The sequence below is a fragment of the Crinia signifera genome, chromosome 12 (assembly GCF_055691185.1).
Source record: "Crinia signifera chromosome 12, ASM5569118v1, whole genome shotgun sequence".
NCBI classification, from domain to species: domain Eukaryota; kingdom Metazoa; phylum Chordata; class Amphibia; order Anura; family Myobatrachidae; genus Crinia; species Crinia signifera.
The window spans coordinates 11,736,210-11,756,201 of NC_139228.1; positions in this window are offsets into that span (position 1 = coordinate 11,736,210).

Below are 19,992 nucleotides of genomic sequence, written 5' to 3' on the forward strand. Positions count from 1 at the left end.
AAAATACCCGTTTCTGTTTTTGTTTCCAATAAATATGCTGTCTTGCTTAGTCTTTGGTCGGCGCCTGGAGATAAAAAATTTGCTTTCAATAACCGGTCTGTAGCCTCCATCTTGGAAACTGTACAAAATCAAGTACATTATTACCCCTAAGTGGGCAGAGCTTAATGGGTTCAGCAGCACGTATATCATGGGTTTGTTACGTTGGAAAGAAAAATCCTGATCCTACTCCCTAATCTAAATGGTTGATTTACCAGAAACCTAATTTCATCTCTGACAACAAATGTTACTTAAAGAAAACATAGCTTCTTCTCTAATTCTGGGTGGGAAAGGATGGGGTGTTGGTTCTTCTTTCTGTGAGTCACAAGGCCAATCTGCATCTTCAGTAGCAGATTGATACCACCCCCGGGGCCGCCAGGACTCCTGAGCCCGGACAGAAAGGGTGTTCTATCAAGTATAATTTGTCATGACCGTAGTTCATATTTCCCTTGAAGCAATGTAGAGGTAGAGCAGTGCAGCTAGTGCTACAGATAGAGGTCTCAGCAGGCACATAGGGGTCTTAAGTAGGGGGGGCCCTGCCTATTTGTCAGCCCTGGGCCACATAGTTTTTGATTGCAGCCCTTTATACCTGTGGCCGTAGAGCTCGGCACACGTGGTTAATGGCCACCAAGGGGTTAACCCTCCGTGCAGCGGCACCATCTTGGACAATGGACAGCTTGGCACCAAAATTCAAACTGGTGTTAAACAGCGCTAGGTGCCGTTTGTTTAAACTAGGGACATGGCTCCTTTTCAGTTTAAAAGGGTGCCGCAGCACCGGTTACCCGTCCGGCAGCCGTGGCAGCCCTGAAAGTGGCATGTCCAGAAGCCGATGGACAGTCAGTCCGGTGCTGTGGCTGGGAGTCTGGTACCTCCGGCTCCCAGTGTGTGGCGCTGGAGGTGAGAGAGGGGGACACTGTTATGCTTTAGCTCCGGTGTCTGCAGCGAAGAGGCAGAGTCAACTATTGGTATGCCAGGGGGGGCAGGAGACAGCAGTGGTGCTGCGTTGCCTCCGGGCGCTGGAGAGGGAGTCCCCAGCCAGCCCAGTGTCAAGGAACCACTGCTTGGCTTTCCTGGGCTGCAGGCTCAAGGAGTAAAAAGCACATATTGTAAATTATATGTGCAGGCAATGAGCTGGGACTACATGTCCCGTGCTGCAGTGCTGCAGGGGGATGAATCATGTGCTGGGCACAGGCTTAAGACAATGTATAAAGTGTACAATGTATTTAAAATGTAGTGTGTGGCTTTTGGAGCCTGTGCAGTGCAACACGTGTGCTTTAAATGTATTTTAAAGGAAAAGTGCACTTAATTGTAACTGCGGTGTCCCAGGGGAATCCAGAGTCCTGTGTAGGCTGCTGGGTTTCCCCCAGTCTTTACCCCAAAAACGGAATGCTTTCCCAGACAGCCTCCAAGCTGGGAGCTGCAGGAAAGGTAGCAGGGAACATCAGCTTTCTAACAAGCTGAATGGTTTCCTGGAGCTCCATGGGGCTCTCCGTCAGCGGGCAGGGGATCAGGGCTGCCCATCTCTGGAGCTCCCATCTGTGCTAGAGTTGTTCAGCTGGTCCCCTGGCAGGCTCCTGGAACTAGGTTTTGGAGGGAAACCTCCCTAGCCAGACTGGCACCTGGGTGGTACGTAGCCCCCAGGTGGGCTGTGGTGCAGAGGAGTTACCACTCCCCTCTGTCCATAAAGGACAATGCAGAGTGTGCATGTGCCCAATGCATGCTAGTCTCTGGCACTTAAGCTGATTGGTTGGAGACCACGGGTGGGCATACCCCCTGTGGTAATGTGTATTGGAGTAGCATAAAAATCGAGCTGCTGCCCTGTGTAAAATCGTACTTCTATCTGACTTGAATGCTGTAACATCATATGTATGCTGTAGCGATCGGAAAGGGTCCTTTTTAAGGCTTATATATGAGCAAATAAATCATCTATTGCCTCAAGACGACCGTATTCATCTTGCGACCAACAGAATTACTGCACTAATTCTATTCTCCGGCTGTTCGCGGTATAGCATCCAGCGTCTCCGAGTTCCGCTATACCAGCTACCAAAGTGGGGAACCAACCGACGCCAGTCAGGTGTGTCAGCAGCGGGTCGACGCACACACACTCCAGCAGGTAGTACTCGGGTGCCAGCTTTTGGGCCTGAGGAGCAAGCCGTGGTCTCAGGGGCCACATAGTAGAAGTCTGGTGGTGGTGGCAGCGATATCCCCACCCACTGCATAGTCGGCGCAGTCAGTAACAGGCGATTACTGATGCTAACAAGGAATCCTCTATTGGCCAGGTCCTGTGAGACCAGGAACTGCCATCTGTGGACCCGAAGGGCATAGCCAGAGCATAAGAGCAGGCGTATGCTCACAATACCCATTTCATACATGCCTGGGGCAGTGGAAAGTGGGTGGTAAGGTGCCCTGGAGAGGTTGTAGGGGGGGGGGGTGCTGATAAAGTGGGTGTTGAGCTGGTGCAGGGAAGGTGAGGTGCTCGAGGCAGTGGAAAGCAGGTGGTGAATTGGTGCTGCGCAGGCAAGGTGCCTGGGGAGCTGAGAGTGGGGGCTGGGGAGGCAAGGTGCTTGGGGCAGCTAAGAGTGGGTGCTGGGGAGGCAAGGTGCCTGGGGCAGCTGAGAGGGAGTTTCGGGGAGGCAAGGTACCTGGGGCAGCTGAGAGTGAGTTTTGGGGAGGCAATGTGCCTGGGGCAGCTGAGAGTTAGTGTTGGGGAGGCAATGTGACTAGGGCAGTTGATAGTGTTGGGGAGGCAAGGTGCCCGGGGAGCTGAGAGTGGGTTCTGGGTAGACAAGGTGCCTGTGCAGCTGAGAGTGGTTGTTGGGGAGGCAAGGTGCCTGGGGCAGCTGTGAGTTAGTGTTGGGGAGGCAATGTGACTGGGGCAGTTGAGAGTGAATGTTGGGGAGGCAAGGTGCCCGAGGAGCTGAGAGTGGGTTCTGGGTAGGCAAGGTGCCTGTGCAGCTGAGAGTGGTTGTTGGGGAGGCAAGGTTCCTGGGGGAGGAAAGGGGGCAGTGAGCCATGTGCAAGGATGGGTTTATTTTCAAACTTAATTAACGAGAACAATTTTTTCATGTGTCTATCGCTCTATTAGGCAGAAACTCATTGGTTGCACCAGCACAACTTGACACTTTTACAAGCTTTATTAAATTGACCCCATATTGTCTAAATGGTACAGGATACCTAGTGTGGCTGTGCCAATCCATGGGGTGCAGCGCATATTTTTGTAATATGCAGATGCAGCTAAACCCCCCTTACAGCGTAGCAGAGACACCAGACATACAGCGTCGGCAGTGCGGCCGAGCTAATGCGCAATACATCTGGCTGTGTGTGTGTGGGCAATCCACCACCCGCCCGTACGCTTGCTTCAGGGTCCAACAGTGACTGACATCTCAGAATCAATGACCAGTCTGCAGAGCTGCCTCCAAGGGGGTACTGTGGGAACAGCTGTCACGGGCCCGTCCACTCTGACAGAAAGGGAAGGGCTTGGGCCACTCATTTTGCCCCCGCAGTCTCACCTAACTGCTCCAGAAGTGCTTCTTCACCTCTGGAGGATGCTGGCGTTCATTTTTAATACACATCGTCTGGTGAGCCAATCAGAGCTTGCGTACAGGCAGCCGATCTAATTAACTGCCAGGCCGTGAGCTCCGATTGACTCACAAGTGGGCGCCATATTTGAAATGGCCGCCAGCATCTGGAGGTGGAGAATACTGCGCTCTCATACAAGCACTTTGGGAGCAGTGGTAAACAATGGGGGAAATGGAAGGGGGGTATTCCGCTGCCCATCGGCACAGGTGTGTACCCAGCTTAACATGCACATTTTGAGCGAGCCACATTCTGTCGACCAGTACAAGTTTTTCCTCATATAGCACCCCCTTGCACTACGATTGGGAACAGTAACCAGGCCGAATGATAGCGTGGGTAGCAAGTCCGTAAGGAGACACTTTTCCAATAATTTAGCTGAGGTGAGTGTTGTAAAAATAATCATTGTTTAGAAGATCTGGACCCTTACAACTGGAGGTGTAATGAGAGGCTTGGAGAACCCTCGTGGCTGCTTTACTCGCACTGTAAATCCTTAATCCGGTTTCCTGGGAATATATATATGTCTGTGTCCTTATCTATATGTGGTCACGATGGTGCAATCAACTTACATTCTATCTCCCCCCCCTTCCCTGTCCATCCCGCCTCCTGATAGACCAGGGGAAAGGTGCACTACTACCACTGTCACTGACATGCACCTATAAAGAGCTTAGGAAGTTGTTGTTTTTTTGTACTGATCCGCGATCTAAAGTTGAAGTCGATCAAGTGCGTCATGCGAAGGCACGCAATACAATATACTAATTGGGTATACATGTTGACAGATGTCGGCAGACACCAAAAAGTGAAAAACCCATGTCAACCTTTTCATGTATTGACCATTCCACGTCAACCTAATGATTGTGTCAATCTTTTTTCCATGTCGACCATCTGCATGTCAACCTTTTCCTTGTGTCAACATTTTTGCTGTCCACCCAGGACACAGGTTCTGTGTCTGGCTGTCTTCAAGGATGCATCCTAACTGGTTTTATCATAGGTGGCCTAAATTAAAGGGTTATTATCAGGGCAGGGGTGAGCGCCTGGTTGGGCCTATGTACTTGTCATGGGGTGTGGCCTAAGTGTAGGGGGCGTGGTTGTGTACCCTTAGAACAAAATAAGGCACATTAAGCACCAGGGATGGATAACAAGGGCAGGTGAAGGGGGCATTCGCCCACCCTAAGGTCCTTCCACCTCATGCTTCCACCATCTTTGGTCTGCTGCTCCTTCCGCAAGTCTCCAGCCGGCCCTCCAGGTCCCGGATCTGCAGCAAGTAGTACTCCTCCTGGTACACCGGCTCTGCTACAGCGGGCTGCCCCCGGTTCCCCTACTTCTTGGTGCTACCCTTCCCCTTCTTCTTCTTGGGTGGCATTCAGTGGCGGCTCTTACCATTATAAAGGAGGGGGGCTGCTGCAATGCGGGCCCCAACCCCTCCACTGCCGCTGCCATCCCCAGCCACCGTCCCTGGAAGTCTGCGCAGGTGTGCACCTCTGTGCCCTGCACGGGGCCAGCTCATGCGCAGTACATACTGCGCATGTTCTGGCCCAAGCCACCGTGTGCTGCCTTGGCATGCCCATGCGTAGTATGGTCCGCGGTACTGCGCATGTGCAGAACCCGTTTTGGGGGCTTCCGTGCAGTTGTGCAGAGAGAGGCATCCCGGAGGAAAGGAACACCTCCCGATGGGATGCCTTGAGTGACTGGCAGTCACAGTGAAGCCAGAGCAATCTCACAGACTGCATCTGGCTTCACTTTAGGCAGAGACAGTGGCGGATTTTGCCGGGGGGGCTGCAGCCCATAGGTAAAAACCGCCACTGGTGGCATTGTACAATCCCTCAGTAGGCATCCTGCTACTCAGGCTGGGTCAGGTTGGCAGAGGGTGCCATGTGTGCCGGACTGCAGCAGAGGGTCTGGGGGGGGGGGAGTCACTGTGGTTATGGGGATCACAGGTGAGGGGTTTACCATTGTTATTGGAGGTCATAGGAAGGGGGTCACTATGGTTATGGGGGGCTCACAGGAAAGAGGTCAATATACTGTAGTTATGGGAGGTCACAGGAGAGGGGTTATTGGGAATGGGTGTCAGGACTTCGGGCTATGATGACTACCGGTAATCGGGCCTACATCCCTCCCAGCTGGGGGCAATGTGTGAGTATGGCTTCCCCTTGAGTGTGCCCTGAATGAGCAAGGACTCAGTGCCCTCTCACTCCCCCTGAGTTATACCAGCAGCGCCGTGCCCACTGCCCTGTTCCCCCATTCCACTGCCTGCCTCTGTATCAGCTATGTGTGTGCCCACACAGTCAGGCACCACGGGGGTCACCTTGCTATAACCTGCCTCGGTGCTGGTATAGTGTCTGACTTCCTTCATATCTGCCAAATGCCCTTCTGCTGCTTGCACCTGTGTTCCTCGGTGGAGCCATAACTTACGTCTCCCCTTATGTTAGGTCTCATATGTAATGCTTTTCAATCTGCGACACATAGGGCCAGATGTACTATGCTTCACAAAGTGATAAAATGGAGAGGGATAAAGTACCAGCGGTACTTATGTAATATCTGGGCTCCCGTTTTTCTTATGAGACCGCGTCCGCTCGCCACGCTTCGGGCACGGTGGCTCGCTGCGCTCGCCACACTATATAAAATCAACTCCATGCGTAGTTGGATAGTAGGGGTATGAAAAAATGGGGTGCATTTAACATGGGAGCCCAGATAATACATAAGTACCGTACCAGCAATCAGCTTCTACCGGTCATGTTACATGCTGGGTTTGTAAATAGTTTACACCAAAAGTATTCAGGTGCTAATATTACATACCTCCCAACATGACCCTCTCCAGTAGGGACACAATGCTCTATTTCTGGCCTTACCTAATATATGATTGCTCTCACCTGTGTGTTAAAACACCTTTCCTATCAATGTACCTGTTTAAAACAGGTGATGACAATCATACATTAAGAGGGAGTCCAGGAGCTGAGCATTGTGTCCCTCCCAGAGAGGGTCATGTTGGGATATATGCTATCGGCAAAGTAACGGGTGGCATATTATGTGTGTTTGCACATGCCTTGGTGATCTGGTGGGGCTAATAATGTGCCATGTAGTATAATGAGTATGAGTCACTGCAGTGGGCTACCACCGGGATACACCTCGCCGGTGATCCAGCCACCCATCACCCGAGCGCTGGTTGTGGATACCCTAGGAAGAAGGCGCACGGGTTACTCATGGTGTTGTCTATTAGACAATGCTACCCCCTGCAAGTCATACATGGCTAGCTGTGTGTGCCATTATCTATTTATCTATGTGATGGAAGAGTCAGGACTGGGAAGGGGAGGTGTTGGGACTGGGAAGGGGGTCAGGGATGTGGAAGGGGGAGGAGTCAGGGATGTGGAAGGGAGGAGGAGTCAGGACTTGGAAGGGGGAGGAGTCAGGACTTGGAAGGGGAGGTGTTGGGACTAGGAAGGGGAGGAGTTGGGACCGGAAGAGGAGGAGGGTCAAGATTAAACAGCAAACCTCCCCCCTAGAAGAAAAGTCTAGGTTTGCCCCAGTTAATCACCTCCCTGGTCACACTGCAGTATGTGCTGGAGTGAGAAGAGTTGCTGCCAGGTAATGGGGTCCCCTCCTCCAGACATGTGCCAGGGAGGGGAACCCACATTCAGCTTGTGACTATGTAGATACTATATTTTTGTATGATTTACATAAAATAATTTCCTATATCATCTTCGCACCGATACCGGGGCTATTATATATGTTACCCATTATATGGTACCAGGGTGTATATTTAAATGACCAAACAACCACTTCCTGCAGTAACTCTCATTTTCCAAAGAGCCTGTGACACAACAGTTGAGAGGTGATTGGCTGGTACTTTATCTCTCTCCAACGCTTAGAACAGAGAACCCTTTGTCTCTTGTTCACCTGGTACTGTAGCTGCGCTGGGCAATGAGTATTATCACACTGTCCCAAGGGCATTAGTATAAAATGTTGTATGGAGCAGACTGCGGCACAGCGGTGGAAGTACACCACCGTCAGTTCCTGGCCTATTAGCCTAGATTAGTGTATACACAGCTACTATGTATGCGTTACACTTGGTAGGCTGGTAAATGTGACTGCTTCTATGGGACTGATGGCCGATATAGGGTCAGATGCACTAAGCTTCAAAAGTGATAAAAGGGAGAGTGATAAACAGGCAGCCAATCAGCTCCTGTCTGACATGTCACAGACTGTGTTTGAAAAATCTCAGGTAGGACCTGGTTGTTTATCACTCACCATTTTATCACTTTTGAAGCTTAGTGCATTTGGCCCATAGAGCATACTTGCCTACCTGACCCTCTTCTTGCGGGAGAAAATGCTCTGTTCCTGGGCTTCCCTGGTAATGTATGATTGCCAGCACCTGTGGTGAAAAACCTTTACCTAGCTCCCCACAGGTGCAGGCAATCATACATTACCAGGGAAGTCCAGGAACAGAGCATGTTCTCCCGCATGAAGAGGGTCAGGTAGGCAAGTATGCCATAGAGATATCTGCTGCGGTCCATCCTTTTTACATGGGGGTGATACTTAATATATTCTCTACTTTCTTTCCTAAAAATGCAGCAATAAGCAATAGGAATGTGCTTTTACAGGAGACCGACTCTGGTGGGCCTATTCTGAACAATGGGTGTGGAACGTTTCCTCTTTTAACCCATACAGCAAGTAAGATGACTTATTTATTGTATTTTGAAGATGAATGAATTCGGTATTAACAAAAAAATATTTGTTTGAATAGATATAATTATAATAATTTCCCCCTGACTGTTTAAGACCATGATTCCCAACCTCATTCCTCAAGTACCCCCAACAGTGCACGTTTTCCAGGTCTCACAGAATCACAAGTTAATTAGCTCCACCTGTGGATCTCTTACAATGTGTCAGGGAATAATGAATGCACCTGTGCAGCTGCTGGGTGACCTGGAAAATGTCATCTGCTGGGGGTATTTGAGGACCGAGGTCAGGAACCACTGGTTTTAAGATAACTTTTTTTGTGTGTTCCCAGGTCCTGTCCCACCTGTATGAAGTTAGCTAAAATAACCACAAGATGGCGCTCCCTCCATTCTCTGATATTAATATAGCGGTTTATGAATACATTTTGATTGCGGCTTGCAGTGTATGTTAATTTTTATACAGGCGTAATACATGAAGGAGAGGGCTTGTGATATGTCACTGAAGTAGTGTTGTCCGTTTGCAATGAAGGTTTTATTCTATGGAATTATCAGTGTTGTCCACCTTTAGTTCATGATGTACTAAAAGGATTAACCCTGTGAGTGCCAAGGGAATTTGTCAAAATAGGTGTAAAACTTACCCCTGTTTATTAACTCTTTCAGTGCCAATGTTGCGTTGAGAGATCCTCAAAATATCCGGTCACGTCCATGTTTTCTGGAACGCTTTCCACCACCACCACCACCCAAAAACGCGAGCAGCTTGTCAGGTACTGCAAATGACGTAGCCGGGTCGTATCTAAACACGTGCAGTACATCCCCTGTGCCAGGTAAGTGCGGAAATATCGACAGGCCCCGTCCGCCGGCAATCTTGGGTGCGTGTACACTGCAAACACCCTGTTCGCCGTGGCCAGATGCACACCATCAGAACAGACCTGAATAGGTCCAATATACAGGGGAGACTTTACAAAGGGAACGTTTAATGACGTGACATATTCTAGCATGTGGAACATATAATCACTTGTAATTAGTGGCGGATGGCTCACAGATATAGGTTACCATGGCATTGGTCGACACAAGCATTGGGTTGACATGAAAAAGGTTGACATAAGTTATTCATGTTTTTTTTTTTTTTTAAGTATTTTTTCGTACTGCACTATCCAAGTGGGCATAAAGTGAGAATATAATAGTGCGCTAAGTACAGCGAAGCCCCGTGCCCAAAGCATGGCGAAAAACTCATGTTGGCCTTTTCTGTGTTGACCTAATTACCATGTCGACCGATATCATGTGTCAACCCTATGACACATACTCGTTCAACACTGCTCCCTCACCTCTATGCAGGGTTTCACATGTTGTGCTCGCCAGCGGCCACTAACAGTCGCTCAACGGAGTGCAACTAGGTTGACATACATTGGATCGACCACTGAAGGTTGACATATGTGCCGACAGGCGGTATTTCATGCCCTACCATCCACTAGGGCGTGGTGAGAATAAAATAGTGCCCTAAGCACGGCCAGCGCAGCGGTGCACCGATAGTGTCGACATTCGTGACAAAACAAAGTGAAAAACCCATGTCAACCTTATGACTGTCGATGTTGCCCTTGTCGACCGAACCCCATGTCGACATTCTGAGCTGTCAACCTAAGCCCGTGTTGACCTTCAGTTGTCGACCCATTGCATGTCCATTTAAGTTGTCGACCCTATGGCCCATACCCATCATTAGGCAGTTGGGGTGATGGGATTTAGGCACATAAAGCTTCAAAATCACCAAAATCTATTTTTCTGTCATTTTTTTCCCTTAAAAATAAATGTTTTCATTAAAATATATATATATATATATATATATATATATATATATATATATATATATATATATATATATATATATATATATATATATATATATATATATATATATATATATATATATCCTTTTCTGACAATGAAACAGGTAATGGGCGCGAGCACCAGGAAAGAGACAGATATCGGTTTACGGATAACAGTTGCAGGCAGGATTCACACAGAAGAGGCCTTGCCGCCTGAAACACAATCTAAAGGGGCCTCCAACAGAAGGAAGCGGTAATTATGGCTTGCTGGCTAATAAGGATGAGACAGGTGAGGAGGAAGCCTGGGAAGAAATGTTTGTGGTTGAAGGGGCTGTCGTGTTGCGGCAGCAGATTCTGCCCCCAGCGGGGGTGTGAACAAGACCCTAAAACAAGCCTGGCTCTGATTGCAGCACCATTCAGGCTTAAATCACACAACAAGGTTGCCTCTGTCCTTTTGTGATGTAAAACTTCAGTGTTAAAAGCTGATTAGGGACAGACCCTCCTCATCATATTATATCCATGACTAATCCTACAATCTCGCCCCCTCCTCCTCTCCACCTAATGTCGTAGACAACAAAGTGCTATCAGAACCCTATGTGGTGGCTTTTTTTTTTTCCTTCATTTTATTTAATTTTTTTTTTTTTTTTGTCTCATCTGAGGCTCATTACTCCAAACAGCTGGGTCACACCTTCTTCTCACGCCCGCTGAGGGGTGCGAGTGTCAGGCCATGGGTTTCCCAACAATGATGAGAGATAAAACGTCCCTTCAGGCTGACACAAATGCATTCTCAAGGTCTGGTTCGCTACGACCTATGTCTGCTGCACATATGAAAAGCCTTTTAATTCAATTTAGCCCAGGTATTCATGTAGTTGGGAGATTCTATGCCATTATTCAGTCTCTTTCACCTCGTGCCCTCAGAACATGCAGATCCCCCCCCCCCCCTATGCGGACAGTGTTTCTCTTTTATTGTGCCAGACTTGCTTTATGTTATCTGTCCTTGGTAGAGCAAACAAAATGGCCGACCAGCAGCCATTTTGCTTGTGTGGGATTATTGTTTACTGCTAGCTATTTTATACATACACCGAGTCCGCAACGATTTACAGAGATTTGACCTTTGTCTCTGCCCCAGTGGAATTTACACTCTATGGACCAGATGCAAAAGCTATAAACTGATCTGATTCTATTTGCTAGAAGCCCAGCTGCAGCACATTCCAAAATTCAAATAGGGGAGAGATGCCAACTGCCAGTGAGTCAGTTTGGAGTGGCAGTTGAATTTTGGGATGTGACGCAGCCCCACTCTGGAGCCTCCCCTGCGAATTCTCACCCGATAGTCAGTCACCAATGCATTTTGCGTTGGCACCGAGTAGACCGGCCATTTATCGCTCGTTAGCAGCTGACCACTGATGGCCAACACTAAAGCGAACGAGAGTTACCTGAAAATGGCCCATGTTCTTAAAACCAAATCCAGCTGGAATGGATTTTGATTGGCCAGATTGAGAATTGGTTAGGGCGGGTTGGCATATACCTCTAGTACAATTTGATTGTGAAAAGATTTATAGGCCTAAAGAGAAGGTATGTATGGGGAGACTGAGGTAAGTAAAACGTTGAGCCAAGCCGCTGGTCCAGTGTGGAAGAGGACATCAACAACATGGCTTCCCACTCGGCAATGTAACCACCTGGAAACTACAGTGTATTAAACCGTTGGCTGCTAAGTATGCAAGTGAGGTACGAGCTGTACAAGAGATCTCCTTTCCCAACACTGTATCCCTGCATAATAAAGGGATGGTACCAGCGAGGAAGGAGAGGTGCCAGGGAAGATTTCCCACTCGCGGTGTGAAACATATGGTGTGAGCGTTCCCCACTCCCTCTTTCTGTGTGTGTAGATTTTTGTACATTAATAAAACACTGGCAAACATGAAAGGGGGGAAGTGTTGATCACATGAGAGGATCATAGAGAACACAATTGCTGAAAAGCATATGTCTGTTGCGGATGCCAATTAGCCGGGAACGAGGGAGGTTCCTATCGCTCTAAGGAGCCCGTTTATCATATTTGCAGGTTATAAGGGTGTTTTTTTGGGATATCTGCAAATTATTTAGTGTCCCCCCCCAATATGTAGCTCTCTGCTGCTGTCAGATTTACCAAGGTGCGGAATGAGGTAACTGCTGTAGCCTATGGGTAAGCCATTGACCTGGCAGTGGTAAGGCTCTCCGTGTAAGAACCAAATGTGGGGGAGATGTAGCAGCCAACCAGCCCCTAACTGTCATTTTTCAAATCCAGTCAGATAGGAGCAGATTTTTTATCCCTCTCCGCTGTATCACTTTTTGAAGCGAAGTACATCCGGCCCTGTGTCAGGAGAAAGGTAAAGTACATATCAGCCAATCGGCTCTTAACTGCCATGTCACAGGCTGAGTTTGAAAATGACAGTTAGAAGCAGTTTGGTAAGTACTTAATTTATATGTTTTGCGCTCTCTCCCTCCAAAGCTTATTACATAGGGTGGGATGTAATAAAGGGAAAAATGCTGTAAAACCCCAGTTTTCAGGGTTTTTACTGAATTTCTGGCGTGAGTGGTAGCTCCGTTGCTGGTGTTAACCCCATAAAGCCTATTTGCTGCTTTCCGCATTTCCTAACTTACAGAGATCCTGCCTGGAAGCTTGTTAAATCGGGAGGACGGCCATTTTTACCACAGAAAGGACTTGCCTCTACTAGAAATGAGCTTGCACCAAGTCTCTTAGATGTTCGCATGTTGAGCAGAATTAGTTTTCCTAGACAGAGGTTTCCTTCTGTTAAAATTGGGCCACAAGTCTGGGTCACTGTGACATCACTAATTCCTGTCATACTTATGGTACGGATACAACGCACTAAATGGCTATTAGGTTGTGTGCCTGTAATGGCTTCCCTTTGCAATGCCACAGCCCCACTCCCTTCCACTACACTGATTTCTGCAATTCCTGCAAGTAATCTGCCCTTCTGCTTCCCAGCGTGACCTCGTGTCGTTCCTTGTACATATCTGCAGGCCTTCGTCGCCTCCTGCCAGCGACCCCACCTATAGGCCAAGCCCCCTCCTCCCGGGCCACAATAATGGAGTTAATCCTATCTATTGCCAGGACTGATAAAATAATGCCTGCTGTCCGCCTCTCATTTCTGTCCTCCTTACAGGGATAGATGGGGAAGGGGCAATGGGGAATCGTCTAATCACTGCGCTCTTTGATGCCTCCATGCCGGGCCAGGATGATAGTATGTGAACTGTTAACGCATAGATTTGTTGGTGTTGATGAAAGACAGGATCCAATATCCTGTCCTCTTTCTTCGCCTCCGCTGTCCTTCCGTCTTTTGTTAGTTTTCTGCTGAACACTGGCGCAGCCGGCTTCAAAAGCAACCTGCAGAGATGGGAGAAAAGGCCTTTTACACGGAGCGCAGGCCTCCCACCACACGGAAGGGAGGCCCGTGTGAAAGACAAACTTCTAGAGATCATGTCCCAGCCCTAATACCGACCTGTTATGTTTAGTAATCGGATTAAAAGCACCTCTGCTCCCCCTGCGCCTTCGATCCTCTCTGCTAATGTCAGGTCAGGCCTACCATATCTGCATCACTATGTGCTAATAATGGTGCCGTCTGGATACAGAGGGGTTCCAACCGTGTACCGGTTTCCATGAAGACTTGTCTAGACGGCTTCTTATACATTCCTATATATGGGGATATTTAGGATATTGCATCTGGGAAGGGAGGGGGGAGCAGGAGGGATGGATAATAGACTGGGTGAAGAAGCACATGGTGACTCTAGCACAGCGTGGTCTGCATATTAGTCCTGAAATACAGACCGGATTGCGACACCCCAGGTAGGGAAAAGGAACTGCTAGGGTTTGGAAAGTTTCAGGGTGCTAGGATGAACACTAGGAAACACACATGCTAATATGGTAACACACAGACCACAGTAATTACATGTACACTTATTTAATTATCTTTTCTAATTAAAACCACTGCATGCTTTTATCTGGATTTGTTATTTTCTTAATGGCGTTATCCTGGAAAAGGGAATTTATCTGGAATGTAACTGTGCTGTAACCTATAGCAACCTGTAAGAGTTTTTGGTACTTTTTGTAGTTTCACGGCGGCACTTCCCAGCGGATCGTATGCAAATCGCATACAATATTTGCATATGAATTGATCTGCGATGCTATTTACCACACCACCACTATCCACGTCAGCCAGAAGCGTGACGAGTGCAGTATGCGTCCTCCCGACCTGTTCATACCCCACTATCCATGTCAGCATGGAGCTGATTTTATAAAGTGTGGCGAGCGCACGCGGGAAAACGAGCCCAAAGAGTGGCGAGCGCAGTGTGCCCTGCGGAATACACGTCAAGTAATCCGTGTCCCCATGCAGGGCTCGCTGTGCTCACCACACTTTGGGCTCATTTTCCACATTTAAAATGAACTCCACACCAATGTGGATAGTGGGGGCATGAACAGGTCGCGAGGACGCGCTCCGCTCGCCACGTTTCGGGCTGACGTGGATAGTGGGGGTGTGCTAAATCGCATCGCGGATCGAATCGTATGCAAATAGCATGCAATTTGCATACTATGGGATCCGCAGGGAAGTGCCGCTGTGAAACTACACAAATACCGAGTTTTTTTTTTTTTTTTTTTATCCAGGGTTAGCGAACTCCAGTCCTTGAGAGCTACCAACAGTTCACATTTTCCAGACCGCCTAGCTGCTGCACAGGTGCACTCATTACTCACTGACCTGTTTGTCTAGTTACCCAGCAGCTGCACAGGTGCACTCATTACTCACTGACCTGTTTCCCAGGTCACCCAGCAGCTGCACAGGTGCACTCATTACTCACTGACCTGTTTCCCTGGTTACCCAGCAGCTGCACAGGTGCACTCATTACTCACTGACACATTTGAAAAGATCCTCAGGTGAAGCTAATTATTTTGATTCTGGGGTAGATATATGAAGCAGATAAATCAGCTCCTAACTGTCCCTTTTTAAACCCAGCCTGTAACTTAGCAGCCAGGAACTGATTGGCCATTGATAAAGCACCAGGCACTTTGGCCCTTATTCAGATCTGTGCGGCCGGAGCCGCACACGTTGCTCCGGCCGCACAAACCAATCCCCGCCTCCAATACGGATCGCCACGGCCGTCCGTACGCGGACGGCTGGCGATCCGCATGAAAATGGTGGGGCGTACGCCTCCACCATGGTGGGAGCTGCCCCCTGCATTCGATGGTCGGCGACCATCGAAGGCAGGGCCGCACGCTCCACCACTCACGCAAGCTTAGACCACACGGACAATCGTCCGTGTGAAAGCTTGTATGGGGGCGGAGAGCTGACATCCGGCGATGTCAGCTTTCCGCCCCCATCACTGGCGTCATAGCCTCATTACCATGCATACGCCCCGCGTTTGCATGGGAACGCCCATGAAACGCGGGGCGTATGCATAGGCAAATGAGGCTAGTAAGCCCCTCACGCCCCTATACGCCCCCTTTGCGGCGTCTAAAATTTGTGTGCGGCGATTTCCCCTGCACATGCGCAGAGTGACCTCTGCGCATGTGCAGAGTGAAAACATCGGTGGTACGGCCGCACGCGGGCCGTACCGCCCAGATCTGAATAAGGGCCCTTATCACTTCTTCTCCCATATCACTGAGTGGAGACCTGGAAAACAAACTCTAGAGGAGTTGGCTACCCACGGTTTAATCCAAGTAAATGAAAGCTATATAAACTGTGTTGCCTATGGCAGTGGTTCCCAAATTCTGCTCTTAAGGCACCATAACAGCCCAGGTTTCAAGGATATCCAAGCGTGGCTTAATAAATTAGTACTGCGGTCAATTTTATTTACCACCTGTGGTCAAACATGGATATCCTTAAAACCCAGGACTGTTAGCATGCCTTGGGAACCCCTGTCCGGTGGTCATTAGTACAGGGTCGAATTCCAAATTGAGACAAAATGTCATCCTCCATGGGTCGTACTCTTATGGGTTTCAGATCCTCTATAAGGACCCCCCATGTCGACCTTTTAGCATGTCGACCTAATGACTGTCAACCAAATGTCCGTGTGTCCATCCACAGCTGTGTTCTGTGTGTATCCACAAGGCTGTGTCGATCTACAACTGGAATTGCACCCCAGCTGTTGTTGAACTACATACCCCAGCATATCCTGCTACAGTTTTGCTATTTGGCCATGCTAAAAACTTACAGGGCATGCTGGGATGTGTAGTTCAACAACAGCTGGAGGGCTGAAGGTTCCCTATCCCGGATCTACAAGATAAAAAAGTTACCTTTTTTATTGCTTTTTTTTAATGTTTTTATGACCTGTGTGTGTTGGTAGCTGCGAAGTGCAAAATATTATTATTGTTTGTACTGTTCTGGCGCACTGTACCCTTGTGTGACTGTTCGGGTGCATATAAAAGCACTGTGACTAACCCGCTGTGTGTTTGTGCTGCTGCTCTGTTGCTTAGTAACCAGCTAGCTGTTTGTAGCCTTTGGCCTAAACTAAATGAAAACAGTATTGTGAGCAGTGAGGTGGTCAAATTTAACTGGAAACGAATGTTATTAAGGTTTATAATACTGGGTTAACCACGGCATTTTGGCAAAACCAAAAACAAATGAGAACTGAAACCAACAAAATTAGTCCGGTGCACATCTCTATTAATACAAATTTGATTTATTAACATAGAATAGTGCACACCATATACCCTAGCAACCATTCCTATCTTACCTTTCTGCACAATATCTTGGTGAAAATAGAAATTCTGAGGTAAAGGGGGAAATTTACTAAAGGAAATTTGTAAAAAAAATAGGTGTATTTGTATCCAGAAATACACTTATTTTTGACATTTACTATCCCGAAAATACGGCAATTCGTATTCGTATTGATAGCACATCAATACGACTTCAAACTGCCATATTTTCGGGATAGTAAATGTCAAAAATAAGTGTATTTCTGGATACAAATACACCTATTTTTTTACAAATTTCCTTTAGTAAATTTCCCCCAAAATCTCTGGTTTCCGTTCATCCCTTTTAATATGAATTTGGTCACTGTTTTCCACTGTTTGCTTGAGATGTGCAGACTCTGATTTCAAAGCAGGATCTTATTGGCTATCCCAAATCACATGACAGTTGTTGACAGTTGATAACCAATAAGATCCTGCTTTGAAATCTGAGTAAGTCAGATCCTGCACATCTCTACTTTAAATTTGATTTTATTTCCAAACCGTTTTTGGTCCATGTTATGTGGATTTTTCTTTTTTAAACTATCGATTCAATTCCAAATAATTAATAACCCTAATGTAAGGTTTTAGGACCAGCTCGTCCCTGAAAAGATGCTGACGGAAGGATAAAAGGAGAACGTTCGTCAATATAGTTAATCAAGTTACTGTGATTTATTAGCAGATTAGCACAAGAACAGTATGAGCGGTACAGAGGTGCGGCACAGCGGAGCAGGGCCCGTGACCACATTATTTTGTGAATGATCTCTTAGTCAATGTAAAAGAGGGCAGGGCAGGGGGCTGAAAAGGTTCGGTCAGTGAACAAATTACCTCACCCTAGGAAGCGCTGCACTTCCTAGGGTTGATATAATGATGGCACTTTCAAAAACAGATGGTGTTACCAACAAAAAATAATCCGACTAGCTCCTGCTGTATAGAAATCCCCCATCGTTAGATCAGTCCCAAGGCTTTCAAGGTTACCCCAACCCGGGTCATTGGACTCTACTCCATTATCGCCGTTCACACTATTGTTTGGATACATAATAAGCTTTCTCCTCTTATTTATTATGTTTTGGGCCTTTCCAGCAGCTGAAGCAGGATGGAACCTGGGTTTGTTTTGCTGTGTATGAGACGCCTGACTCATTAGTAGACGGCAACACCTGCAGCTGGTAATAAAGCGTACATGCTTTGACTGGAAGGCGACCATTTTGAATCTCGACTGACAAGAATTGGTTGCCATAGAAGCTAATTATGTTGCTTTGCTTAAATAACAACAACAACCTAGACTGGTGTTGTATAGTTGTAGTGGATTTACAATTAGGGTGATATACAGTATAATGCAATTATATTTTAATATTAATCAATTAATTATAGACCTCCTAGTCCACGCAATACAGTAATTATTCCACCTCAAACTGTACATGTATATTTCTTATATAACACCCTATATACTGTGCATATATGCAATTGTACCTTTATTTATTACCAGTTATTTATATAGCACACACATATTCTGCAGCACTGTACAGATACCACTTGGCCGTTCACCTCAGTCCCTGCCCCGTTGAGCTCACGCTCTATACTGATATAACATGGATACATACATAGTACTACCAGTATATGTTTGGATTGTGGGAGGTAACTGGAATACTCTGAGAGAACCTACGCAGAGTACATAAAAACTCCACACAGAGAACTGAACCTGCAACCTCAGTGCTTTGAGGCAGTAATGTTATTAACCCTTTACACAGCTCCGCCTTGCATCTGTCATACCTCCCAAATGTATATGTTTATTAACCCAAACTCTGCCAGTACAGTCCAGGTTTTAAGTATTTCCATGCTTGAGCACAGGAGACTTAGGGCAGGATGCTCTAAAACAGAAATGCGGTAAAAACCCCATTATCGGGTTTTTACCGCATTTCCGTATGCTCTAATGCACCTCCGCCGGGTCAGCTCTGCGGAGGGAACCCCCAGCTTTTGCTGGCGACACCCTATAGAAGCCTATGGGCTTCTTACAGTAGCGCTGTGTGATGGATCCATCACGTATCCCTCCCAGCATGCCCCGAGGCCAGGCCATCACTCTGCACATGAGACTGAGATAATACATCACATTTCTGCACAATGGCGGACCTACTGTGACACGTAAACCGCAGAGCCCCTAATCGCAGGGGATTTTTATTAATGAGTGGATTTTTTAACAAAATTGGTGGCATTTTTTTTTAGGTGTGTTTTAGTAATCACTCCTCTCACTTGCGTATTCTAACGCCAAAAACAGATTTCCCCTCTTGTGTTTATGTGCTGTATGGTTATAGTTGGTCATCAATAGCACATGACACCAGATTCTAGTACAGCGTAGCTGCTATTACAGCTTGGCTGGGAGTGACATAGTAGCGAGGGAGTTGTAGTCCAGCTCCAGGATTTGCATGTTAGCATCGAAAACGTGTATCCGTCTTACACTACAATTTCCTACTGAGCTTCTCGGTGTGACATTCCTAGGAAGGGTAGAGGCTGAGAAGGCTGGGAGCAATGACAGATGAGAAGGAGCCCGGGGCACGGAGGCTGAGAGGGCCTGTCCTAGGAAGGGTAGAGGCTGAGAAGGCTGGGAGCAATGACAGGTGAGAAGGAGCCCAGGGCATGGAGGCTGAGAGGGCCTGTCCTAGGAAGGGTAGAGGCTGAGAAGGCTGGGAGCAATGACAGGTGAGAAGGAGCCCGGGGCACGGAGGCTGAGAGGGCCTGTCCTAGGAAGGGTAAAGGCTGAGAAGGCTGGGAGCAATGACAGGTGAGGAGGAGCCCGGGGCACGGAGGCTGAGAGGGCCTGTCCTAGGAAGGGTAGAGGCTGAGAAGGCTGGGAGCAATGACAGGTGAGGAGGAGCCCGGGACTAGGGTGACCAACTCATCCCTTTAATCCGGGACACATATTAATTACACAGGTTCTGTGGCAGTTTAAAACCAGGTGAAATTGAGTCTTGAGGTGTGGCAGTTTAAAACCAGGTGAAAGCCAGCCACAGAACCTGTGTAATTAATGTGTCCCGGATTAAAGGGATGAGTTGGTAACCCTACCCGGGACACAGAGGCTGAGAGGGCCAGTCCTAGGAAGGAGGCTGGGAGCAATGACAGGGGAGGATAAGCCTGGGACACGGAGGCTGAGAGGGTCCGCCCTAGGAAGGAGGCTGGG